Genomic DNA, 27,141 nt, shown 5'->3' with positions numbered 1-27,141 from the left:
GTTTATTACTTTTAATCATAAGGCTCAGTCAGAACATTATTTTTAAAACATTGTATTGCAAATAATAAAATAAAAAGTTTTTGAGGCAGCTCAGCATTATTATATAAATGTTTCCATTACAGGTTTTTATTTTTAAAAAATCTTCTTCACATTCTTACCCCAAAAAAGAATTTCAAACCAGCTAGACACATACCCACTGAACCACAGAATAATTGGGATTCTGACAGGAAGAGAACCAGAAAGCAAATGTTTAAAAAAGAACACCATCCTGCTTTATTTAAAGTCCACAAAGTGGGTGAGCGCTTTATGGGGCGAGGGTTTTCTCGGGGAGTTATGCAACGGCTCAGCCTGGAATAGGTCTCTCCTTTGTTCCGCTGGCACACCACGCGCCTGCCGCTGGGTGACATCCTGCGGAGGAAAGGTTATTCTGCATCGCGTATCAGAGGAAGCTTTGATGATTCACAAAGTTAGAGCCTTAGGTCCCTGGCAGGAGAGACTTTGCAGCCGACGTGTTGAAAGGCGAGTGGCTGCATCAGGACTTGTCCCCCGGTGGCACCTCACACCCCGGCTGGCTCTCTGCAGGAAGCGCCGAGCGCCCAGCCAACTTTGATTAGACAGCTTTTATTTTTATTTTTATTTTTTTATATATATTTTATTGATTTTTGTACAGAGAGGAAGGGAGAGAGATAGAGAGTTAGAAACATGGATGAGAGAGAAACATTGATCAGCTGCCTCCTGCACAATCCCTATTGGGGATATGCCCACAACCAAGGTACATGCCCTTGACCCATACCAGGGGTCAAGCACACAACCCCTGGTATGGGTTGTGCAGGAGGCAGCCAATCAATGGTTCTCTTCCCATTGATGTTTCTCTCTCTCTCTCTCTCTCTCTCTCTCTCTCTCTCTCTCTCTCTTCTTCTCTGAAATCAATAAAAAAATATATTTTAAAAAAATTGCATTAGAAAATGTGGTCTCTACCTGACTTCCTAGTATACTGCAGAGCCATGGTCATCACAAGTCTCTGACAAGAACGTGAGAAGATCCTCCAGTGATCTTCAGTCGGCTTCCTGAAGGTGTGTACAGTGTCCGTCCCAAGGCTGGCAAATAGCTAGTTGCTGTCATCCTCATCGGTGCATTCGACAAGAGGGTAGCCCGGGGGGTGTCCAGACACAGGAGTGGCCGCACAGAGGTGGTCCATCAGGAGGATCTGTCCAGTTACAGAACGCAGTCTGTGATGCTGAGGGCAGTACTGCCAAACAGGGGCACAGAAAAAGGATGCTTGGGAGCAGATGGGCGCTATTTTGTTCATTTGATGATTTCTTTCTTTTATCCCTTCCTTATTCAACGTATTGAGGTGACAACAGACGGAGGAGGCAGGCAGAGTCAGGAAAGGCTTTCTGAAACAGAAGAATGGCCTAACATGAGTCTCGAAGATGAGCGAGGAGTTAGCCAGGGCCGCGGGAAGCGGAAGGGACGCGGGAAGGGGAAGGGATGCGGGGCTAACAGTGTCCGGGGAAGCTGGGGCAGCCTCCGCCAGGACGCTGGGTGGTGTGGCGGGGATGGAGGCTGAGGGGGAGGTGGGCCTGTGGAGACTGTCTCTCTCTCCCTCTCCCTTCCTCTCTGAAACCAATAAAATAAATATAGTTTTTAAAAAACTGAATTGCCAATTGCTTCTTCAGGTGAATGTAAAAAATCACATTATAGTTAAAAAAAATAAAAAAATTAAAGACCTCCAGCTCTAACTTGTGCCAAAGTGTGGGAAGGCTTTACAGAGGAATTACACTTTTTAGGGAAAGTTGGAGACGTATGAGATCAAGGAGCAGGCAAATTTATTGTGGCAGCTGACTACTGTAGGCCTGACGAGCATCAGATCCTCAGTCCCATAAAACAAGAGGAGAAAAGGCCCAAGGATAGGGTCTTCAGGATCAAACCCCAGCAGGGGCAGCAGAGGGTGGTTTAACTATTCTTAAAGCAACAGTGAGACTGGAAAATGCCTTTAACCTTCCTAGCACATACAGTGGTCGCCTCAATGTTTTGCTGCTGAGCAATTGGGGAAATGAGTCGATCCGCTGTGGCCGCAGGCCGGCCGCTGGTCTTCTGACTCACCTTGTGACCGAGTTCTAGAAGCTCGGTGTGCGGGAGAGCATGGAAGCTCCACGCCCCGTTTCTGGGTAAGCCCTGTCTGTACGAAGTGGGGCTGCTTCGGGGTGAGTTTTGTGCGACTGTCCAATTCCGAGTATATTTTCTAGGGCCCTTGATACTTGGGATAAGGAATCACTTTTCATCTTTAACTTCTTTTTTTTTAAATGTTTACTTTCTGTTAATCCTCACCTGAGGATATTTTTCCATTGAGTTTTAGGGAGAGTGGGAGAGAGAGGGAAGACAGAGAGAAACATCCACGTGAGAGAGACACATCGACTGGTTGCCTCCAGCAAGAGCTCAGAGCAGGGCCTGGGCGGAGGAGGAGCCTGCAACTGAGGTACTTGCCCTTGACCAGAATCAAACCCGGGACCCTTTGGTCTGCAGGCTGATGCTCTCTCCACTGAGCCAAACTGGCTAGGGCTCATTTTTAACTTTTTAAGAAATGTAGACCCAATGTTATACATAAACATCAGCCACCACAGACATAGTCCCTTCTCGCTCTGCCCTGTGAGCCAATGTACGCACCAGCACCGGGACTCTGGATAAGAAATGACTACTTCTGAGCTTCATTTTCCTCATCTGTAAAACAGGAGCAATATCGGCCACACTGGATTCTGCAGGAGACAAATGAATAAATATACAGCTTAACGCAATGTCTAATACATACTCACTGTTCAGTGAACAGCAGCCGTGGTGGTGGTGGTCGAAGTTGACCATATTATTAATGATGTGATGGAAAGAACATTGGCCTGGAAATCAGAAAAATATAATTTTTAAAAAAGTAACGACTTAACCGGTCAGCACACCTATTTTACTTCTTTAATGTATTTTGAGCTTTCTTAAAATGAGGAGTTTGGTGCAGATAACTTTCCAACTTTAGGATTTACGGCTCTGACTAAACTGGGCAGCAGAGAGGGAAGTACCCTCAGCCCCAACCCTGAAGTCCTGGCCCCTTTCCTGAAATATTCCTCTAAAACCAGGGAGTCTTCCTCCCTCCCTCCCTCCCTCCCTCCCGCCCTCCTTCCCTCCCTCCTCCTGCCCTCCCTCCCTCCCTTTTTCTCTCTGAAGTGGCCGGCTCTGTGTGGGCCCAGGACACCTCTGCAGAGCTGCAGAAGAAAAGACTTTTGTGGGTAATCATTTTCAAACCCAAGGACATAATGTCCGGAAACCTATTTTTAGTGCTGGTGGGTACAAAGGTAGCATTTAGACTGATCTCCCAGAGATACTGTCCCACGGTGAGTGAGAACTGGAAGATCCATGTCTAGTTCCATCTGGAGGGAGGCTAACCATTTTAACTGGGAAACAAAGACGTGTTCACCTGGGGAAGTATAGTTCTCCGGACCAATGCCAGCCAAGCACAGGCAGCCACAGCCGCGCACTGTGTATGGCCTGCTGCCTCTGGGCAGCCCTTGGTGGTACACGGTGCCACGTCGCCCCTATAGGAACGCACAGGCAGGCAGGGCCGCTGTGAACGCTCCGATTGCCAAAGTAAGGGAGCGGATGTCCACGGAGGGGGTGTGACCTGCCTCAGAGGACACGGCTCATAGGGGCATGTGCGAGGCCAGAGAGAACTGGCTGACGGGCATTGTGGGAAATCTGGGAACCTCCTTACGCCTGAGCAGGTAACTGTCTTTCTCCACCGCTTTCTCTGGGGATCTGGCAGAACATCTCAGGATCTCTATCAGACAATCAAACGAAGAAGAGTTCTCAAAGAAGGATCTACCAGGTCAGCTTCTAGGCACGCCTGCTGGACACGGGTAAGGGTAAGGGCAGGGGAGGCTCTATGCTCCTTCTCTATCAGGAGATCCTACCCGTTGATCATTCTTGCCAATGAACACCTGGAAAAGGGCTGTCACACTATCTACATCCCAATAGGCACAAAAACTGCCCAGGAGGGTCCCACTCAACGCACAAGTGCGGTCATCGAGGACGTTTTTATAGAGAAATCTCTCTGGCTGGTATAAAGGAAAACCAAAGTGTTTTATTAACGGGATCGATGGCACAAGCATTCAGCAAGAACAAAACCGGGCTCACAGACCAGGGGAGAGCTCATCCGCGGCCTGTCCGGAGTTCTCCTCAGTCAGTCCCTCCCTCCGATGGGAGGTAACGCCCAGGACGGCCTTCCTCCCACTTTCCTTGTTTGGGCCTGAGTAAGAGCCGCTCCTCCTGGCTTCTCACGTGCACATTCCTGCCACATCCTCTTCCTCCCGGCCCCGTGGCAGACGGTGTGAGCTCAGGGGTCCTGGGGGTGCTGGGTGAGCTTGCCCATCACACACCAGGGATTTGTCAACCAGCGGTCTTTGCCAGCAGGAGTGCCAGGTATGGGGTGAAGAAGGAACCTCTATCCGGTGCACACAGTTCATTTCTGATGCAGCCTGGCTTGGGAACAGCTCAGGAGGATTACTGCGAGGCAGCCCTGGGGCCAGGTGGCCCGGGGCCAGGGGACTCTGGTTTGACAGCTCTGTTCTGGTGAGATATCTGGCTGAGGCTCCAGCAGCAGGGAGAGGGGGCACACTCAGTCTCTGAGCCAGAAGGGAGGAGACATACTGGCAGAAGTCCCCACCCCTAGCCTCTGATTGGTTCATCCTCATGCAAATGAGGACTCCAGATCCTTGAAGTTTGATTGGTCCAAAAAGCACTGTCCTGGTTGGTCACAGTGAAGCCTCTCTGATGGCTCAGCGAAGATGCTGATGGCGGGGAGATAGCTGTGCAGCTTCAACTGAATGGAAAGCCTTAGTCCTACTGACGGGAATCCTATTCCAGGCACTCCTGTGTGAGGCTTGGCTCAGGGGGAAGGAACACGGGGAAGGCAGGCAGGTCGGCGTGGGAGGCAGGCTTCCATGCAGGCTTCTCCCTGAAGTGCCGTTTGCAGGAGAGGCCCCTGTTCAGACATGGCTGCCAGGTTCTGCTTTTAAATTTGAGCCCCGTTAGCCAGCTGGCCTGACTCAGTGGTTGAGCATATAGACCTACGAACCAGGAGGTCACGGTCAGGGCACACATGGTCCGGGTTGTGGCTCAAACCCCCAGTGGGGGACATGCAGGAGGCAGCCAATCAGTGACTCTCATCATTAATGTCTCTCTCTCTCTCTCTCTCTCTCTCTCTCTCTCTCTCTCTCTCTCTCCTGCTCTGAAATCAATAAAAATATCTACAAAAATGAAAATAAAATTTGAGCCCCTTTAGCCACTAGGCACCCTTGTCTGTGGGCATCTTCTTTCTCCAGGCCCAGAGGCTGCAGAGACGCGAAGCTGGATGTCGAGCCGTTGAGAGGCTGGACTAACGACGGTAAAGCGCCCTTCTCGCTGGAAGGTTGGAGACCACCCTCCCCCTCCTGGAACCAGCCACCGAGAGAGCCTGTCCTGTGCCTGGGCTTGCAGCAGGCATTGCACACGTCGCCCAGACAGAGGAGCAGAAAAAGGAACCTCAGGGACTCTCGCCCTATTTCCTCCTCACTCCACCACGAGCAGGGCCGCGGCCTTGACCGCTGCTGGGAGAGAGAACTGTCAGTCTGAATACCACTTCCAGCTTTAGGAGGCACGGCAGGCAGCGAGGTTTGGGGAGACAGAACCCCGCCGCGCCTGGCCTGCCACACTGGCCACATGCGAGGACCCGTGATGGGCCAGGTGCCCAGAGTCAGGGCTCTGTAGCCCCCAACCCACTTCACCAGCTTCCCACAGGTTGGGTCACTTTATTAAAGACCTCATACTGGCTTTCTTTTTCCCTCCAGTCTATCAATGTTTTGCAAAGCGTGGCTCACCAAAATCCAAAAGCATCCGAATTAAAAAGCCGACAGACAAGTTGTGAATGCACCACCATTACCCCCCGGCAGCTTTAAAGAGGAGAATAATGTCCACTTAGCCAAGGAACAGCTTCACAGAGAAGCAGCCCTTTTCTGTTTAACCTTCTCCTCAGCCTTGCGAGGTGGGTGCTATTACTGTTCCCCCATTCACAGGGGAGGAAACAGATTCAGCTATCACAGGGTAATTCATTTCACTTAGTAGCAAAAGGTGGTGGCAAATGTAAACCCAGGCTCCCACCTTTAACCACTTGTTGGAGAGTGGGAATTTTTGAGCATGCTTCCAGAGAGGCCGTGGACTAGGCCCCAGATAGAGTTGTCGGTGCTGACACCAGGCCAGGCCTTGAGATACGGTCTCATGGCCCCTTCCCAGCACGTAGGCCTTCATTCACTGAGCACCGTCAGCTTCCTGAAGAACAGGATGACTCTGTGATAACATGGTCGTCAATGGTAAGATCCTGACATTACTTGGGAAAAACTGTTTTGTCTTGGGTTGCTTGCTCTGCAAGAACAGGATGTGGTTAATGTGCTTAAAAGCGGTCCTACACAAAGGGTCGGAGCTGCTCTCTGGACTCCCTGTGTGGAGAAAGGCAGATCAGTCACACGGTCAGCTGGCCGACTAATAAAGGCTCCTTAGATTTTAATTTGGTCTGGGTTCCAGTGGTCATTATTCACTTGCTTTTGCTCCACAACACACTAAGCGACATTTCTTCTGGATGGACGAACACGGCAATTTCTCAATCCTTTTCATCTCGAGGCATGCACGCACGAACTATAACATTCTTGCAGCATGCCGGCTGAAAATCGCCGGACTTGAAGGACCAGAGCTTCCAGCTGAAGAACTGGCTCCTCTGAGGAACTTCTCTACTCAGTTCCTCTCCACTTTGACCTGCACCCCACCGTCTAGAAACGCAGCTGCTCCAGGGGCCTTAGGAAATACACACACAAAGCTTGGAAAGTTAGAGTCATGCATGTGAGGGGCACAATATCTGTGTGTGTGTGTGTGTGTGTGTGTGTGTGTGTGTGTGTGGGTGTGCGCGCGCGTGCATGTACACTGGCCCCGTGTTGTGGACTCGCCTCTGTGAACACAAAGGAGAGGGACCTCTGAGTACTCGGGCTGCGGGAAGTGCTGCCCACAACAGCTGGGCCTGGCAGTGCCTCATCACGTTACATCCAGCATCTCCGGTCCGTCCGGGGCCGCCCCCCCTGCTCTCTGCCCCCCAGCTCTCCCCTCTTTCCTGCCCGCTGCCCTCCCTGTGGACTGGTGCTCTGTGGCCAGTTGGGTCTGTACTTCCCCAAGCCAAATCGCACTTCCTCTCTCCTCCTCTGGTCTTTGTAGCACCTGCCGCGCCTGCTCTCCTCCAGCTTCGTCAGCGCAAGTGTGACACCAGGACAGCCAACACCGGGGCCGCCGTGGAGCCGGTGACCAGCTGGCCCCTGAGCTGGTGCCCAAATAGCAGTGCGTGGCCTCTGAGGCTCGCTGTGAACCCCAGCTCTGCCGGCTGGCTGGTCCTTCACTTGCTCGGACTCAGTTGTGTTATCTGTATGATGGGTACGACAATTCCTTCCTCAAAGAATTGGGAGAGTTTAATGACATAATGGTCTGAAACCCTTAGTGTGTGACAGCTATGGAAAAATGGCAGCTATTATTAATAGTCATTATTATGGGTCTTGTTCCTCATGTAACGTGGGCCTCCCGTCATATTCACTCCCCAACCCAGCATTTACATGAAAATACACAATACATTATCTCACTGACCTTTACAAGCAGGTGTTACTAATCCAACTGACAAGGAAACAAAGTTATAGACAGTTATATCACTCTCCCAAGGCCACACCGTTTGACAAAGAACAAGTGGGATTAATTAGTTCCGTCTCTGACTCCTTCAGGAAACATCCACTGGGTGCTTCCAACACCATGAACTCAGCTCAGGGCTGAAAAGATCATGGTGATCACACACAGGAAGGAGGGGTGGGCGGGTAAATAATAAAATGGGGAAAGAGGCAGGTGAATGGATGGTTATGGAATACTGTAATAAAGGGATGATTATGGAATAGTGTGATAATTGGATGATTATGGAGTAGTGTGATAAAGGGATGATTATGGATACTGTGATAAAGGGATGATTATGGAATACTGTGATAATGGGATCACTATGGAATAGTGTGATAAAGGGATGACTATGGCATAGGGTGATAAAGGGATGATTATGGAATAGGGTGATAAAGGGATGATTATGGAATAGTGTGATAAAGGGGTGATTATGGATACTGTGATAAAGGGATGATTATATGGTAGATACTGTGATAAAGGAATTCAAATCGGCAGCCAGGTGGCAGGACTTGGAGCCAAACACAATGGGGTCTAACCAGTGTCCCGCTGTCCAGCACTATCAGGCCCACTGGAGAAGAGAAAGCGTAATTGTGACAGGGGAGAGAGGGACAGTATAGACCAGTAGCCAGCTGTATCAGAGACAGGTTCAGGGAAAGGGATGTAGGGAGAGATGGGAGGAGAGGTCTCTAGGTGGTAGGACAAACGTGAGCAGGAGGCTGAAGGCCAGAGGATTCATGGTAGGAGGGAGGCTGATGATAAGGGTGGGGCCAGGTCAGGAAGAGCCTGCAGTGCCAGGCTGAGGAGCTTTTATTTTGTTTTGGTTTTTTAGAGAGATATTTTATTAATTTTTTTATAGAGAAGAAGGGAGAGGGATAGAGAGTTTGAAACATTGATGAGAGAGAAACATTGATCAGCTGCTTCCTGCACACCCCCTACTGGGGATGTGCCCGCAACCAAGGTACATGCCCTTGACCAGAATTGAACCTGGGACCTTTTTTTTTTTCTCCCCGCCCCGAACCTGGGACCTTTGAATCCACAGGCTGACGCTCTATCCACTGAACCAAACCGGTTAGGCTATTTTTTTTTTTTTAATATATCTTGATTGATTTCCAAGAAGGGAGAGGGAGAGATAGAAATATCAATGATGAGAGAGAACCGCTGATCAACTGCCTCCTACACACTGGGGATTGAGCCTACAACCCGGGCATGTGCCCTGACTGGGAAGCAAACCATGACCTCTTGGTTTATAGGTCAACACTCAACCACTGAGCCACACCAGCCAGGCCACTCCAGAGGCAGCCTTCTAAGGAGCAGGTAAGTCAGGAGCTCTTTGGGGTGGCAGCTTGCAGGTGGAGGCTCTGCAGGAAAGAAGAATGTTTTAGGCAGAAAGATCAAGGTTTCTCATTTTGACCCAGGTTAGTCTCAGTTACTCTGACAGAGAAGGTGGTGGGGGCTAAGACCCCCAGAACTTAGATAAGACGTGAGAAGGGAAGACAGAGCGTGGTCGACCAGAGCTCTGCTGCTTTGACTAGTCAAACGTGTCTAAAAAGAAAGAAGAAGCCCTGACCAGTTTGGGTCAGTGGATAGAGCGTCAGCCTGCAGACTCAAGGGTCCCAGGTTTGATTCTGGTCGAGGGCATGTACCTTGGTTGCAGGCACAACCCCAGTAGGGGGTGTGCAAGAAGCAGCTGATCGATGTTTCTCTCTCATCGATGTTTCTAGCTCTCTATCCCTCTCCCTTCCTCTCTGTAAAAAAAAAATCAGTAAAATATATTTTTAAAAAATAAAAAGAAGAAAACACAAACACAGAGAGGCAGTAGTTGGCAGTACCCAGAGGAAGGGATTCCATGACTTCCAAAATCCAACAGCTCTGTCACAGCGGACGGTACTGTGTGTCTCTCCATGGCCTGACTTTTTCTCCTAAAACAGAAGTCCCTCCTTGCTCTCTATAAGTTATCTCCTCGTGGTAATTCTGCTTTGCATGTAGATCCTTCTGAAGGGGAACAGAAACCACTGAGTCACCAACACAACATCCAGTACACTGGGCGGGAGGCAATGGAGTGCAGTGGTTAAGAGCATGGTGACCGAGTTTGAAACCTTTTAGCTGTGGGTGGGGGAGGCAGAGGAGGATATAGGGGGCTAAATGGTGACGGATGGAGACGTGAATTGCGTGCTGTTTGTAAATGTTTACTTCACAGGATCCACACTGTCATCTTGAATAAGAGTTGAGACTTAGGTATAAATTACTTTTTTAAACAAAAAGAGAATGAAATGATTTGCAAAGTCACAGACAGCCATTAAAGAGCGCAGCTGGTAAAACACTAAAGGAAATTACCTCCAGGCTTCCATCCAGTACGAGGCAATTTTCAGCAGCTATGATAGAGGCCTTGAAAATGAGATGTACTAATGGAAATGTTGACAAACCCATAATTCCCAACGCTGGCTGAGTGGCAGAGGAAGACCAGAATGACAATGACATCGTGTGAATTTCCAGTGTTTTTATCCAGTGCTGGCAGCAAGTGACTGAGCAGGCTTTCATAATGACAACATAATTAAATTACCGAGTGTCTGTCTCAATAAGTTCTGAAAGTCAGGGGGGCTGGAATAGCATTATTTAACTTTGGAGGAGATCTCATCTCGGTGAGGCTTTTACTTTCTGCCCATAAATCCGAGATTCCCCAGATGGACCACCCCCCTGTCGTGGTTTGCAGGCCTGGTGTCCATCCGCCGCGGGTCGCGGGAGGGATACGCGGAAGGAGGCAGACGCACCTTTGTGTACGTGTCCCACTGAGAGCCGTGGGCCTGGGGTCTGGGAACAATTCCTCTTTCCACTCGCTGCTCAGTGCTTCTCCCTCCCAGGGCTGTGACACCGTTTCCTCTTTGAAGCTCAGGGACATCAGGACAGAATGTGGACGGTTTTCAGCTCCATTGATGCTGCCCCCTGCCTGCCAGCCACCTCACCCCCCAAGACCTCAAAGGGTCTCCTCCTCCAGACGGCCAGAGCTGGCCAGCAGGAGGGGCCGCTGGTTTGAAGGTGCGGCTGCCCTCATTCATCACAGAACATCCTCTCTTCTTGTCTTGCCTTTTTTTTTTTTTTTTTTAATAAGCCTGAAGGACAGAGAGAGAGAGGAACGAGTTTTGCTTCTCCTCATTAATCTGATCCAGTTGGGGGCCTATCCAAATTATGAAATCATCGGTCATATGACCATTATCTTTTCCACGCATCTTAGTTTATGTAAATGACATAAAATGAAAAACTTCTGGCCATCCATTATGCAGAGAGATGACAAGGAGGACAAAGAGGAGGGCTGTGACAGGCGAAGCCAAACAGCCTGCGATGCCAAGAATGGACACGGGAGTCACGGTCCCAGACGCGGTCTGAGGAGCCCTGCTTCCCAAAGGCCACCTTTCCCCCGCTTTGCCATGACCTGGAGCCTCCTCCCCGCCAAGTCTCCGGGTTCCTCAGCCGCCCGGCGCTGACTCATGTCTGGACTGACCACGGAGGACACACCGAGCCTCAGACTCAGGGCCCACGGGACCTCAGACTTGACCTTGCACATCGGCTCCCCATTCTTGTTTGGGGGCTGAAGAAACAAGGATGGAGCGTGTTATAGGTTAACCTGTGATCCCAAAAAAGTTATGTCAGAGCCTTAACCCCTAACTACTTATAAGTGCCATCTTATTTAAAAGTAGGGTCTTTGCTGATGTACTGGTAAAGCAAGCATGAAATGAGGTGGTTGGGGTAAGTCCTAACCCAATGGAACTGCTGTCTTCCCTAGAGGAGGAGGGACAGGGGGGCAGACAAGGCAGGGAGAACGCTATGTGACGACAGGACATTGAGCTGCTGCAGCTGCGAACCAGGATCGCCAAGGAACCGGCAAATCCCCAGAAACAAGCAGGCAAATCCCCAGAAACAAGAAGGCTCTCCCCCTATAGTTTCCGGGGGAGCGTGGCCAGCCCATGACACCTGGATTTCGACTTCTGGCATCCAGAACTGTGAGACGGACCATTTTTCAAGTCACACCGTTGGTGATGGGAGCCCTAGGAAATGCATACGGAGAGACGAGGCAGATTGCCCACTGTCACAGGGCCGTGTAACAGGGGACACACCAGAACGAAACACCTGTGAATCCCACTGCAAAGTGCCGTCCATGGTCCCGGATTTACTCCTTGGAGGTGTGGCAACTCAACTGTGTACATGTGTGTTTTCTTACATCTCTGTTTTTGTAAAAAATAGTCTATGAAGCCCCTTAGCAGCGGAGTTGGACCGCGATGCCGGAGGAACTGCCTTTCACATCTGATACCTCGAATCGTGGAATGTGTGAAACAGCAAGAGAACGCAGGCAGCACTGTGTCCCGCAGAGGTCCCGGGAATAGAAAGAAAGCAGAGTCTGTGATGGCCATACTGATATCTACCAGACTGCACGTTCTTCAGAATGAGCATCGCTGTCTTATCTGTGCCTTCCTGCTCTGATAGAACCGTCCCTTCCCTTCTCATCAATACCCATTCCTTTGTCTCCTCATCTGAACATTGTTTTGGGTTTCTGCCTGCATCATGGCATTTTGAACAGCTATTCTTGGATCTCAAACAAATGTTTGTTGGTTCTCAGTCTGAAAGGCCTTTTATCTTTAGGTTCACATTTTCATTGTAGATTTCTGTAATAATTACCTTGAAACAGACTTTCCTTGTCTCTGCCCTTTTCATTTGTAAAAAGTTGAAACTTATAGCCCTAGCCGGTTTGGCTCAGTGGATAGAACTCGGACTGAAGAGTCTCGGGTTCGATTCCAGTCAAGGGCATGTACATTGGTTGCGGGAACATTCCCAGTGGGAGGTGTGTAGGAGACAGCTGATCAATGTTTCTCTCCCATCAATGTTTCTGACTCTCTTTCCCTCTCCCTTCCTCTCTGTAAAAAATCAATAACAATATATTTATAAAAACACATAAATAAATAAATAAAAGTTGGAAGCTACAGATAATTTGAAAGAATAATACAATCAACAAACATATTCCTTTCACCTAGATTCAATAATTAAGATTCTCCCATGTTTGTTCCTCTTCATATGTTTACTTCTGTTTGGAACCATTTGAAAATTGCAAATCTCATGACATTTCGCACCTAACAATTTCAGCATGTGTCTCCTATAATTACATTCTTTTTCATAACCACCAGATTCAAGGAACTTAATACCAATACAAAAGGATTATGTAACAAAAAGATTATATTCCAATTCCCACCCAAACATCCTGTCTAGAGATTTTCTTCCTTGCTCTTCTCCTTCCTCCTTTACTATTCTCACTTTTTTAAAAAAAATATATTTTATTGATTTTGTACAAAGAGGAAGGGAGAGAGATAGAGAGCTAGAAACATCGATGAGAGAGAGTCATCGATCAGCTGCCTCTTGCTCAGCCCCCACTGGGGATATGCCCGCAACCAAGGCACATGCCCTTGACGGGAATCAAACCCGGGTCCCTTCAGTCCCCAAGCCAATGCTCTATCCATTGAGCCAAACCGGTCTTGGAACTATTCTTCACTTTTGGATATAGCACTCTCATCATTCAGCTGCCCATCTCCATAATCCACACACCTTTTTCCTTTTTTTTGGTCTCTCACAGGATGAATATTTTTGAAGAGTCCAAGCCAATTGCCTAACGGAATGTCCCACATCTGGGTCCCCCTGCTGTTTTCCGAAAGACATTCTTTGGTAAGAATATGACAGGTGATGCTGTGTACTTTTCATTGCATCTCATCAGAGAGGGCACGTCAGTCACTAATCAACATCATTGATAATGTCATGAACTCAACTTCATTGGAAGCTACCACTTTTAACTAGCATAAGAACATGAAATCACCATCATTGGTGAGGGTAGTATCTGCAGATATCTCCATTGTAAAGATACTATTTTTCTGGTTGTAATTAATGAATACTCTTCGTGGGATACTTGAGAGAAAATGTGTTCCTAACTACTTAGTACAGTGCAGCCAGAGATAAACACAAATGTTGACTTGGTGTTAGATATCGCTCCGTAGCTGAAATGCAACACCTCATGTGCCTGCGTAGTGCACTGCATGTTTTCTCAAGGGTGCAGGGGAGGGTGTGTGTGTTAAGCCTCAAGCTAACCCTCCTCCTTTACCAACCGCCAGCCTACCGAAGACATCTGAAGGTCATTCTCATGACTCTCCCAGCACACAAATGTTACCCAGGTTTTGGCCTCGGCCAAGAGGTTCTGGCTCATTAAAATTTATATTGAAACCTAAGAAGCCATACCAAAACAGGCTAAATATACTGGACCCTAGGTAGGTAAAGCCAATGCTTAAAGCACAACATTACATTAGCCAAACCAAAGGTTTGCTTTTCAACATATCACTGTCACGGAGAGCTCAAGTATCATGGGTAACAGAGCTGTACTACTGCACCGTGTCAGGTGCCATATTCCTGTTGGCTACCACGAAGGACATACACTTGAGAAAGCAAGACAAAAATAGATCTCCAAGGCCACGTCAACCGTCTCTGAGAGGTCAAAACCACGCAGAGCTTTGAATGGAAGTTACTGCTTCTAATTAGTATGAGGACATGAAAACACAGCCCTGTCTCTGAATATCCAGCACGGTGAGAAAGGGGCATAAGCCACTAAGCCCACCCTGAGGACACTCCTATGGCTCAACTACGAATGCCTGTGGGTGTTTTCTGTATTGCTTTCCCCACTAGTGTACAGTCGATTCCAGAGGACAGGGATTTGGTCCTGTTTGGTCTTCAGTATCCAGAACAGCGTTTGACACACAGCGTGTCAATTATTGGTTGAATGAATGAATGACTCAAAATAGTCTTCTTTAAGGTTAGGCCATTTCAACATTTCTAAAGAAGAGATACAACCTTGTGACCTCTCCGCCCCCTTTTAATTACGACGTTGGTTGCTCTGGACTGTGTGAATGAAGGGGCTTCCTTCATAGCGTCTTAATCTCCGTCTCCAACAACTGGGCTACTCAGTTCAGGACAGACAGGCGTCAAGGCACACCTCTGTGTGCCAGATCATGTCGTGATCTTACCCTACAGGTCCCGTACCGAGGTCTTGTATCTCTCTCTCTGTTTCTCTTTGTTTGATTTTTGCAAAGCAGGAAGCAGAAAGGATGTGTAGTATTCCACTGTCCCATCAATACCAGTGTGTTATTTCCTTCCAGGAGTTCCATTGTGGAGTTGCTAAAGGTCACGAGAAGAAAGTCTGTGGATTGTTAATATATAATTTGCTTACTTAACATTTTTTCTCTACATGATTTTTGTCCAGAGATATATATTTTTATATATTTTATTGATTTTTTACAGAGAGGAAGGGAGAGAAATAGAGAGCTAGAAACGTCGATGAGAGAGAAACATCGACCAGCTGCCTCTTGCACCACCCCACCGGGGATGTGCCCACACCGGAATCGAACCCGGGACCTTTCAGTCCACAGGCCAACGCTCTACCACTGAGCCAAACCGGTTTCAGCTGTCCAGAGATATTTTTATTAATTTGCTTACATATGTGACAGTTAAGCAAAGTAAGTGATCTATCCATAAACACTAGAGTATTGCTTTTTGTTCGTGTACAGATGCTTTACTGTCAAGGGAGCTGGAAGAATCAATTAGTACGCATGTTCTCTTTGAATCAGGACCCTGCAGACTCGACGACGGTAGACAGCGTACAGGAGAGGAGAAAAGGGGCAGGAGACTCTCCTCCCAGGAGGACACAGCAATAATAAAAATTAAAACATAACAATAGTAGTGGGGCTGTGCTTATTGTATACAGATTGCTTGTTTACAACAGCCCTACAGAATAGGAACTATTATTCCCACTGTAAAGAGGAGGAAACTGTGGATGAGCAAGGCAGTCAGGCAGGGATGCGAAGGGAGCACAGCTGACCCAGAGCCCCCTCGCTTTCCTAGACGCAGGGAGGGCTTCCACGTGCACAGTAGACAGAGAACCCGTCATTGACAAGTGTTGTCTGGCAAGTTTTCACGGAAATCTTTGATCAGTTCTTAAAATACTCTGCTAGGAAACATTCAGGACAGATAAACTATAAGGCCACTGCCCCGGAGTTCCGATAGAGGAATCCCTATGCTCCCGTTAAACATCTACTGGTGTGATTCCGTTCCTTTATCACCGGGCATTCTCCTCGAATCCCTCTTCAGAGGTGACACGTTCCCAATTTTTGGATAGAGCTCAATTCTTGAGGGACATCCCTTTGCAAAAAGATAAAAAGCTTTGCTGATGTCGGTGAAATGAAGCCCAGACACTGGGCCCCGCCAGCTTTCAGCCTGGCCGCCTGGTTTTATTCGCGCTGCTCTGCTCAGACTCACAGACACGAAGGCTCAGTGTTTCTTCCATCCCCTTGCAAAAAATTAGGGGGGAAAGGGCCCATAAAGACAAAGGTTCTTGTGTTTTAACCTAACGCTTAAAAGAAGTAGAAGCCTAATTACATCTGAACTTGGTAAGATTTTATGGGGGAATTCCTTCTAAAATAGCATTCGTATTGGCGGCAATGGCTTTCCGAAGCTCCCGTTCAGATTCTGTGCCACCGAGGGCACCGGTCTCCTCTCTTAATCCGCCTTCCCAAGTCCACACTCCCCCAGACACGTACCAGAAAGGTATTCCAAACTGGTGGCAATTTCTTCAAAGTCAATGTGGTTAAACTTGTGGGCAGGCAAGTAGCAGGAACTTCTTTTTAATATATTTTATTGATTTTTCACAGAGAGGAAGGTAGAGGGATAGAGAGGTAGAAACCTCGATGAGAGAGATGAGATACATCAACCAGCTGCCTCCTGCACACCCCCCATCGGGGATGTGCCCGCAACCAAGGTACATGCCCTTGACCAGAATCGAACCTGGGACCTTTCTGTCCGCAGACCGACACTCTATCCACTGAGCCAAACCGTTTCGGCAGCAGGAACTTCTTTATTCAGGAGTATTTCTCTCCCAACCCCAGCTCAAATGTAACTATAACAGCAGTGTCCAACTTCTGTCATCTCACAGCACACATAAATTACTTACTACAATTCTGTGGCATACCAGAGATTATATTTTTCATAGATCTGACAAAAAAATAGGCATAAATTTGATTCATTCACTCTGGATGGCCATTGTTGTGCTGGCTTTGTCATTTAAAAAAATATATATTTTATTGATTTTTTTTTACAGAGAGGAAGGGAGAGAGACAGAGAGCTAGATGACTGTCATTTTTTATTTGACAATCTAAGGGGAAATAGGTCAGTGCCCCTGACTAAGTAGTCACGTACTACATGTTTTAAAAATGCTGTGGCAGCCGAAACCGGTTTGGCTCAATGGATAGAGCGTCAGCCTGGGGACTGAAAGATCCCAGGTTCGATTCCGGTCTAGGGCATGTACCTGGGTTGCGGACACATCCCCAGTAGGAGGTGTGCGGAAGGCAGCTGATTGATGTTTCTCTCTCATCGATGTTTCTAACTCTCTATCCCTCTCTCTTCCACTCTGTAAAAAAATCAATAAAATTAATTTTTAAAAAATGCTGTGGCATTCCGGTTGAAAATTGTTGATTTATAACAAGGGGTTCTAACCTTTTAGATTTGAAGGATCCACGAATGAATGATTATCAGAAAATGTGGTTAGGGGCAATCAGGCAGGCAGGCAGAGGTGATTAGGGGCTATCAGGCAGGTAGGCAGAGGGGTTAGGTATGATCAGGCAGGCAGACAGAGGGGTTAGGGGTGATCAGGCAGGTGAGCAGTTAGGGGCCAGTAGTCCCGGATTGCGAGAGGCAGACATCCCTTGAAGGGTCCTGGATTGGAGAGGGTGCAGGGCGGGCTAAGGGGCCCTCTCCCCACTCCCCGACCCCGTCCGTGTATGAATTTTGTGCACCAGGCCTCTGGTGTCTCTCTCTCTCTCTCTCTCTCTCTCTCTCTCTCTCTCTCTCTCTCTCTATATATATATATATATATATATATATATATATATATATATATGATAGCTAATATGCTAAGCATCCAACCATCTGGCCAGTCACTATAATGCACAATGACCACTAAGGGGCAGACACAACACAGGGGCTGCTGAGCTGCAGTGACTTGGCAGTGGCGGTTCTCAGGTGACGCACACTGAAACCAGAGAGGGAGCCTTATTCTTCAAGAGGCCGTGCAATTCCACCTTTGGCCGTGCGTTATGTTGTTGCTGGGGCACTGTTGACCAAGAATCTGGTTTACTGCACACTTGTGTTTGCATGACAGCAACTTTGCAGAGTGCCCTCTCACACTCTGGGACCCCTCGGGATATGCTGGAAAGCTGGTTTCAGCTGAAACTCAGTCCCCGCAGACCAGGCTGATCTCCACAGGCGAGGCCGAGGGACCCCATCTGCTGGAGGGACTGCACTCACACCACAGACTCCGAGGAGGGAGCTTGGGCGGTTGGTTCCAGGGCATGTCTGGCCCATCTCGCCCAGTCCTGCTCCGACGGCCACCCTCTAATTTCCTTTTAATGTGCACAAATCCGTGCACTGGCTCACTAATAAGTACATAATTTCAGGCCAGAGAACTGTTTTTAAAAATATATATTTTATTGATTTTTTATAAAGAGGAAGAGAGAGGGATGGATAGAGAGTTAGAAACATTGGTGAGATAGAATCATCTATCAGCTGCCTCCCACACACCCCCTACTGGGGATGTGCCTGCAATCAAGGTACATGCCCTTGACTGGAATCGAACCTGGGACCCTCCAGTCGGCAGGCTGACGCTCTATCCACTGAGCCAAACAGGTTTCAGCCAGAGAATTGTTTTATATGAAAAAGGTAGCTTATGGAATTTAGTTTATTCACAGAAAACAAAATCAACACCAGCATCTCTCTCCACTGTCCACCACCAGGAAAAACTAAATCCCTTCTCCTTTCTCTTCAATATTTTGTAAATATTTCTGTTATATCACGTGGCTTCATTATGATTCCTATTAATGTTTACCTATCAGCTAGACCACAAGTTCTTAAAGGCACAAAGACGGTCTTACCTTTTACCCACTGACAGAATGTAGCACAAAGCCTAGAACACAGTAAGCATTCTAAGAGTATTTATTCATTTGTACATAAGGAAGTCAAATGGAAAGAGAAAGTTCTCTCTCTAGATAAAACTGATTATCTTATTTGCAAACTGGCGTAACACATTAAAGCCTGAGGGGAGATCCCAGAGATGTAAATAAAGTTATAAAAACATTCTAACACCACTGGCACATAGCAATGACTTGCAAATTTAAAGTTAAGTTGAAAGAATTAGGCAACAGCATTGCTCTGGAAAACAATCACAGCTAAGAAGTTATTTTTTAGCTGGGTTGTGTTTAAACATTGATAGTGACATTGATTTATGCATACTTTAAATGAAAATGTAAATTTCAGATGCAAAGGAGAGTGAGAATCATCAGAAGGTAGGGTAATAGCTAGTGGCAAATGAGATCCCCCGTGTTCCTTTACCCAGGTGGCTTATTGGTGAGTCATGGATCCGTGATCTGAAGATTGGAAACTGAGCCAGCAGTTCTCTGAACCCAGGAAAACAACATGTCCTAATTTATTACCCTGACAAAATCTGGCTACAGTTCAGCAATGCAGTAGAAATATGTCCCATAAAAATATCTTTATGGATTTTTCTCATTACATTGACAAATGAGGAATGAAATCATCTTATGAGGGACAGAATCACAAAAGAACTTTTATCCTTTCTAAACATGCATCTCCCAAGAAGCAAAGAACATAAAAAAGTGAAAGGGTTAAAATTATAATCGTTTCTTGCACTGCCAAATTCAGAGAATATAAGCATATATAGTGTTATGTTAGCTATTCTTTTAACTCCTTGGTGGTATCCAAAAGTTATTTGAAAGTTAAATTTATTAAATAATCCAATGGTAATTTTTTATCTTAAGGATAAAATTTTATTTACCTTTAGTAGTGATTAGAGTTATGAAGCTAGACAAAGCTTTGTGGATGAAATTGTGACAGCATTGGCAATTATAAAGCAAGATCAGCCCGGCCTCTATGGCTCAGTGGATTGAGCATCGTCCCATGTGCATCATGAGGTCACTGGTTCGATTCCTGGCCAGAGCACGTGTCCAAGTTTCAGGTTTGATCCCCAGTATGGGGCCTGCAAGAGGCATCCAATCGATGTTTCTCTCCCTCTATCTCTAAAAACATATTATTATTATTGTTATATTTTTTAAAAGGCAGAATCAAGGAAGATTCTGCCTTTTAAAAACTATAATAACAATAATAATACTAACTTATACTCATTTCACAAAACGATGCCTTAGGAAGGGATAAAATGACAACCCAGAAATTGTGCCTGACTAATATTCTAAATATTCTGATTAGACTTCTAGATCCCACTGTTCCTAGCATAACTGGAAACATGATAGCTGTTAAATTCCTTTTATCTCCCAGTCTTCTCTCTCCTTGAACTTTTTTCTCTCCTACTGATACAGCTTAAAAATAAGACATTTTAAACAGACTACAACTCTTAGCTTTAAACAGATTAAATTGTTTCACATATAATCAACTAGAGTTTATTACTAGATATAAATTGACTACATTAGGTATTCATCTACAGATACTCATAATACCTGGCTTTTAAGGAAAATAACCTTTTGTAGCCACAATTGGTTCTCCTGGAAAAACCATAACCAACCAAACCATGCAGTGCTCTGACAAGAGTGGCCATTCAATGGCGATACACTGAGATGTGCAACATTTCGTGCTGGTCACAGACATGACGAACACAGGTAGAAATTCTGTAATTATAAGGTATAGTTTGCCCTCAAATCCATGATGAAAATGGGAATCTTTCTTTAGTTCTTTATTCCAAAGCATTCCCTTGTTGCAACATGCCCCCTTTTTTCATTTGAAGTTAGTTTGTTCATTCATTCTTGAGCACCTAAGGTACGACAGGTGGAGTGTGACAGCTGGAGACAGCAGTCACTACAGCATAGTACCTCAGAGCGCTGGGACAGACGTTCTTCTACTTCCTACTTACGTGACCCTGAGGCAAATCACCCTAACGGAGCCTCAGTTTCCTCTCCTGTGAAATGGACAGAAGGATAACACCTACCTCAGGAGTAGTATGAGGATACTAGAGGCCCGGCGCATGGTAATCATGCACTGGTGGGGGGCGTGGCCTGCAGGGATCGGCTTGCTGTGGAAGCATTGTTCATCCTGGTCAGCAGAATGGCGCTCCCACTGTGGTAGTGCACTTGCCACCAAGGGGCAGCTCCTGCGTTGAATGTCTGCCCCCTGGTGGTCAGTACGCATCGTAGCGACTGGTCGACCGGTTGTTCTGCCGTTCGGTCGTTGGGCTTTCGTTGTATAGGATGCTGTGGCAATGCATTTAGAACAGGGGTGGTAAAAAGCAAGCTCTCACTGTTAGTTTTCGTGATATGCCAGGTGTTAGGGGAAAGCCCCAAAAGTTTAAATTCAGGATTGAATCTGAAGGACAGACACGCAGCCTTATTCAAATTCACAAGAGCTTTCACGGGAGAAACTCACACCCACAGGAAAAGCAGCTGCTCGCAGTGGTGGCTGGCCAGGAAGAACCCACACCCCTCCCGGGAAAGGACCCCTTTTTACAGGGGGCTAAGAGTACCACCGCATGGCGGGGAGCCGCGTAGCCCACCAGAAAGAATGATGCACCCTAAATTGATGGATAACGCCAGGCTTTCATCACTCTCCATACATCCACCAACCCCCTTCCTGGGAGCATGATGTCGGTTTTGGGGTGGCATTCTGGTTTTCTGGGTAGTCAGCTAAGCCTGAGGCTACAGAGAATGAGAGTCCATTTCCCAGAGGCCTTTGCTGTGGGAGCCATACTGCATCTGAAGCAAGTTCCCCTACACCAATTCATGGCTTCTATCAGTGTGTAGGAAACGAGGTCCCTGCTCTTGAGAAACCTATGCTCTAGTAGTTAAAGTGTGCAGGTAAGCAAAGCATTTCGGCTTTTAAGGAGTGTTCAAAGCAGCAGCTATTTTTGAATCAGAGCAAAGGGGTTCTTGCTGAAGACTGCAGGATGGCATAACCTGGTTTAGAGACACCTGTGACCTGGCACTTACTGTAAAAAGTGTTCTAGACCCACCCCAACGTCTCAGTTCCTCTGAAGTCCTTCTTGCACCTTTACCCCTGCATTCTGGGGAATCCACAGAGCTACACTGAAAGAAAAGTTAGTCTTGCCAGACTGTTATATGGCTACACAACACCACTCCTGCCGCCCTCACCGTTCCCCACCATGCATGTCACTGTAGCATTCAGGAACCCCCACCAACAGGGATTATGGGAAGATGTGCCTTCTCGGGTTGAGAATGGCTAGTAAGCCAGGACAAGTGGCCTCTCTTATTGTGGCAAAGGCCACAGTAACCAGCAGACGGACAGCACCTCAAATCCTCAGGCAGGTCCTTTTTAAGCCTCCTGGCCGGTGCCACTGAGATTCTGCTGGACTATCTCCAGGTTGTCACTGCTAACCTCCAGCACCCCCCAGGGTGTTCTCACTCCCTGACAAGAACACCAGCTTGGCCAGATAAACACTCGCTCATTTCCAGGTTTACCCCAGGACAAGAAAATGACTGCTCAGGGTCGTCCTGGAACATCTCTGCATTTTTGCCACCACAGAAAGCATGTGTGCAGACAAAACAGGTACTTTTTCTAGTGCTCGGCGCTTTCTTTGGGCCGTGCTATTTCTGAAGGCCCTTCCTCTCCCCTGGCCTGCCCTCCTCTACAAGAATCCAGGGTTGTTTCAGGGCTGCTTTCCTACACCTTCCAATGTTGAAGTGTCAACAGGTGTTCTGGTGGCTAAAACAGTCTGGGGTCAGAGCACCAAACCCGAGGACCTGCCACAGCCCTGGCCAGAGGGCCATGTGAGGATGACAAACAGCACTTTGAGAGCAAGCCTATTGGGTGGCCAAACAGAGCTCCATCCAGAGACAGGAAGAAAGCCAGGCCAGAGCGGAGACCAGGTCGAGACACCTAAGAATCAGGTCCCCACCCCCCAGTGTTGGTACAAATAGCTACTGCCTCTGCAGAAGGGCTGGGACTTTATTTATAATACACCTATTATAAAATCATACAACTCTGCAGCTAAAGAACAAAACTTACACCTCTAAATGAGTGTTTCAAAGCTATTACTTTGGTGAACCTTCCTTCTGATTCCAGAAATAGCTTGGCCTTGCCTCCAATACACATGACAAGTTCTTTTGACTATATTTAGCGGTGGCAAATACCAATTATTTGCAAGTGTGTGTCATTTTTAAGAAACAGCCAGGTTATTCAGAACTAAGACTCATAAGATGAGGAAATCAATACTATTTTGGTATAAAACCAAGATGCTGGTTATAGTAAAACAAGTTGGAGTTTCCTGGGCAGATCCAACAATCTGAAAGGTAATTTTAAAAGTGCTCGGAATAATGGCAATATTGGTGTCTAAGGTATATGCTATCAAGGTGACAACGCTGAGGAGATCATTGATGTGGATGCACAGCGGGTCCTCCATATCCACAGGTTTCATATTTGCAATCAGCCATTGATTGAAAACAGTATTTTCAATCTGAGAATCTATGGGTGCAGAGGGCCAACTGTATAGATCATTCTATGCCATCCTATATAATAAAAGGCCAGCAACCATAATGGCGTAATGACCAGAATGACTGATCAACCAGTCACTATGAGGTGCACTGACCACCTCTCGGTCCCTCCCCCCAGCCTGCAGGCTCCCGATAACTATTATAGATGGCCAATGAGAACCATGGGGAACAGGGGTGGGTGGAGGTGGGACAGGACTGGGGAGCAGGTGAAAGGCAGACCTCTTAGTCCCTCCCCCCAGCCCAAAGGCTCCTATCGCTGGATGGTGAACGGGGAATCAGCGTAGGTGTTGGCAGCAGGGTGAGACTGGGGATTGGCAAGCAGGTAGAACGGCTGACCTCTTGGTCCCTCCTTCCGGCCCACAGGCTCTGATAGATCTGCAAATATGAAACCCGTGGATATGGGTTCACCAGATGGCGAACCAGGAACTGGCAAACGGGAGGAAGATGGCCCTGATTGCAGGCTAGGCCTAGGGACCCTACCCATGCATGATTTCGTGTGCTGGACCTCTAGTTTTATATAAGGGACTTGAGTATTCGTGGGTCTTGGTATCAGTGGGGATGGGGTATTTGTGGGGAAGAGGTATCTGACAATGAGGGATGACATCCTGAAGTCTCATTACTCTATTTTCACAATTATTAGGAAAATGGTTATAGAAAACAGACACATCTACTATAAAACTCATTTCTGAGTCTCAGGCAGAAACTTTTAAAATAAAAATGAATTCTTAACCTCAGTTAACTGGTCTCCATGTCTTCAGAGTAGGGGCTAAGATAAGACTCCTAGTCCTAACATAAGACTCTCTAGTCTATTAAAAATGTATATTAATACAAAAATCTAACTGTGTTATTAATGCTTACTTTAAAGTAACTTTTAAAGCAAGCCCATATCCACGGGTTTCACATTTGCAACCAGCCATTGATTGAAAACAGTATTTTAAATCTAAGAATCTATGGGTGGTCACCTTGCACTTGAGAGTCTAGTCTGGGTCTCCTGGACACATGTCTATAATATTAATAACTAGAGGCCCGGTGCATGGAATTTGTGTACTGGTGGTGGTGGGGTATGGCCTGCAGGGATTGGCCTGATGTGGGAGCGCTGCTCATCCCAGTCAGCCAAGCGGCACTCCCACTGTGGGAGCGCACTGACTACCAGGGGGCAGCTCCTGTGTTGAGTGTCTACCCCCTGGTGGTCACTGTGCATCATAGCGAATGGCCAACCAGTCATTCTGGTTGTTCTGCTATTCAGTTGCTGGGCTTTTATTATATAGGACAGCCCTACTTACACAGCTCTTACTACTACCTCCTTTGAACTTTCTTAGCATGATATATTAAGCTTTATATTAACTCAATATTTTGACTATTTTTACTTTACTTATATTACTTTTTTACTCCTATCTTCCATAAGAGAGAACTGAGCAAGAAAGATGTTGCCTAAGACCAAACAGTCAACTACAAAGCTGGGATTGGAACCTTGGCAGTCTAGCTTCATGGTCTGACAGTATGCTACACCACCCAATATGCCTCTAGGAGACCAGAGAAAGCCAGATACAAATCACATAAACAGGATAAAAGTCAATGGAGAGCTCATTTAAGAAGTAGAAAGAAGGGGTGAAGTGAGGCAGGCAGATGGACCCATGGAAACCAGGATGAGAGCCACATAGAACAGCCACAAGAGTTCCGTGGCCCTTGGGGGACTGGCAAAGCGGCTTTGCCCTTGTTTATTTAGAGAAAAGAGGAGGCAGCTGGAAAGACCTAGGGATTATGAAGAACCAGTTTCTGGCACTGTTCTCTGTACATAACGTTCTTCCTTCATTACATAAAAATCAGACAATGCACGATTCACAAAAACACTAGTAAAACTCCAGCCTGGCGGGTGTGGCTCAGTGGTTGAGCCTAGACCCATGCACCATGAGGTCACCTGCTGGATTCCTAATCCGGGCAGTGCAGCTTAGATCACCCGCCAGGGGGCGTGCAGGAGGCAGGCCATGGACGTGGAAGTTTCATGTTTTGCTCTCATCTAGGTTTCTCTCTCACTCCTTCTCCCTTTTCTTTCTGAAACACACACACACACAAAACATTTACAATAAATAAAACTCCATGGTACTGTGAATATGACAGCTTATACCCAGTGCACATCACTTTGTGAGCTTTGCTGGCTAGTACACAGAGGCGAGGCTCCATAAGTCAGTTAACTCGCTAACACCAGGCGGGATTAAGTGCGATGATCTCCTTGGCATCGATGCCACCGCAGGCCTAACTTCATCTCCCGGAGCAACACCCAGGCTCACTCAGCGGAAATAACCAGGATGAAGGTCCTCTGACTCCAAGTCGGGTTGCCTCCCACTGGGGCGCCCGATTCCGCCCTCCTCCCTCCCAGTCACCACGCATCCTCCTCCCAAAGCCACGCACCCTCCTCTCAGAGCCACGCACCCTCCTCCCAAAGCCACTCACCTCCCAAAGCCACTCACCTCCCAAAGCCACGCACCCTCCTCTCAGAGCCACGCACCCTCCTCCCAAAGCCACTCACCTCCCAAAGCCACGCACCCTCCTCCCAAAGCCACGCACCCTCCTCTCAGAGCCACGCACCCTTCTCTCAAAGCCACGCACCCTCCTCCCAAAGCCACTCACCTCCCAAAGCCACGCACCCTCCTCCCAAAGCCACTCACCTTCTCCCAAAGCCACGCACCTTCTCCCAAAGCCACGCACCCTCTCTCAAAGCCACACACCCTTCTCCCAAAGCCATGCACCCTTCTCCCAAAGCCACGCACCCTCTCTCAAAGCCACACACCCTTCTCCCAAAGCCACACACCCTTCTCCCAAAGCCATGCACCCTCCTCCCAAGGCCACGCACCTTCTCCCAAAGCCACGCACCCTTCTCTCAAAGCCATGCACCCTCCTCCCAAGGCCACGCACCTTCTCCCAAAGCCACGCACCCTTCTCCCAAAGCCACGCACCCTTCTCTCAAGGCCACGCACCTTCTCCCAAAGCCACGCACCCTTCTCCCAAAGCCACGCACCTTCTCTCAAAGCCACGCACCCTTCTCCCAAAGCCACACACCCTTCTCCCAAAGCCATGCACCCTCCTCCCAAGGCCACGCACCCTCCTCCCAAAGCCACGCACCCTTCTCTCAAAGCCACGCACCCTTCTCTCAAAGCCACGCACCCTTCTCCCAAAGCCACGCACCCTCCTCCCAAGGCCACGCACCTTCTCTCAAAGCCACGCACCCTCCTCCCAAGGCCACGCACCTTCTCTCAAAGCCACGCACCCTTCTCTCAAAGCGCTTCAGCACCCGACAAGTGTCCGGGAGACATTACGCCGGCCCCCGCCCCTAAGACCTGCCAGGTAACAAGATAAAGAGGCGACCGATGGGTGCGGCGGCAGGAGCGGCTCCGGCCAGGCAGGGCGCCGCCCCCGCAGTCCCTCCCCGGGCCTCGGCGCGGGCGGCCACACCCCCGCCGGGCCCCCGCCGAGGTGCCAGCGATTCGCGGAAGCGCGCCCGGCGGGGAGCCGCGGCGCCCGGGGCCCGCACGCGCCGGGGGCGCCGGGGCCGGCCCAGGCCCTCCCTCCTCCCGGGCCCGCCGCCCACCTGCTCGCCGCCGACCGCCGGGCCCCGGCGCCCAGCCGCCGGCCGAGGGTCCCGCGGCGGCGCCGCCCGGGGCGCGGTCACGTGAGGCGGCCCGCCGAGCCAATGGGCGGCGGTGCCAAATGGAAGCGATTGTCTGACCCGCGTGACGTCACAGGGCCGGCGGGCGCGCGCCGCCGCCCCGCCCCGCCC

The 27,141-nt window shown here is 48.3% G+C and overlaps 1 long non-coding RNA gene across 1 annotated transcript; it reads right to left on the bottom strand.

Moving 5' to 3' along the window:
- On the bottom strand, positions 1–26,983 carry LOC311612053. The gene is made up of 5 exons (XR_014793210.1): positions 26,681–26,983; positions 20,852–25,418; positions 2,668–2,756; positions 979–1,397; positions 1–576 (listed from the first exon to the last, which is right to left on the bottom strand). It is a non-coding gene; the product is annotated as an uncharacterized lncRNA (long non-coding RNA).
- Between the last annotated feature and the right edge of the window lie 158 nt (positions 26,984–27,141).

The sequence above is a fragment of the Pipistrellus hanaki genome (genome assembly GCF_964339955.1).
Source record: "Pipistrellus hanaki genome assembly, chromosome: 17".
NCBI lineage: Eukaryota > Metazoa > Chordata > Mammalia > Chiroptera > Vespertilionidae > Pipistrellus > Pipistrellus hanaki.
The sequence above is the reverse complement of the archived record's forward strand: the minus strand, read 5'-3'. Positions and strand labels throughout refer to the sequence as shown.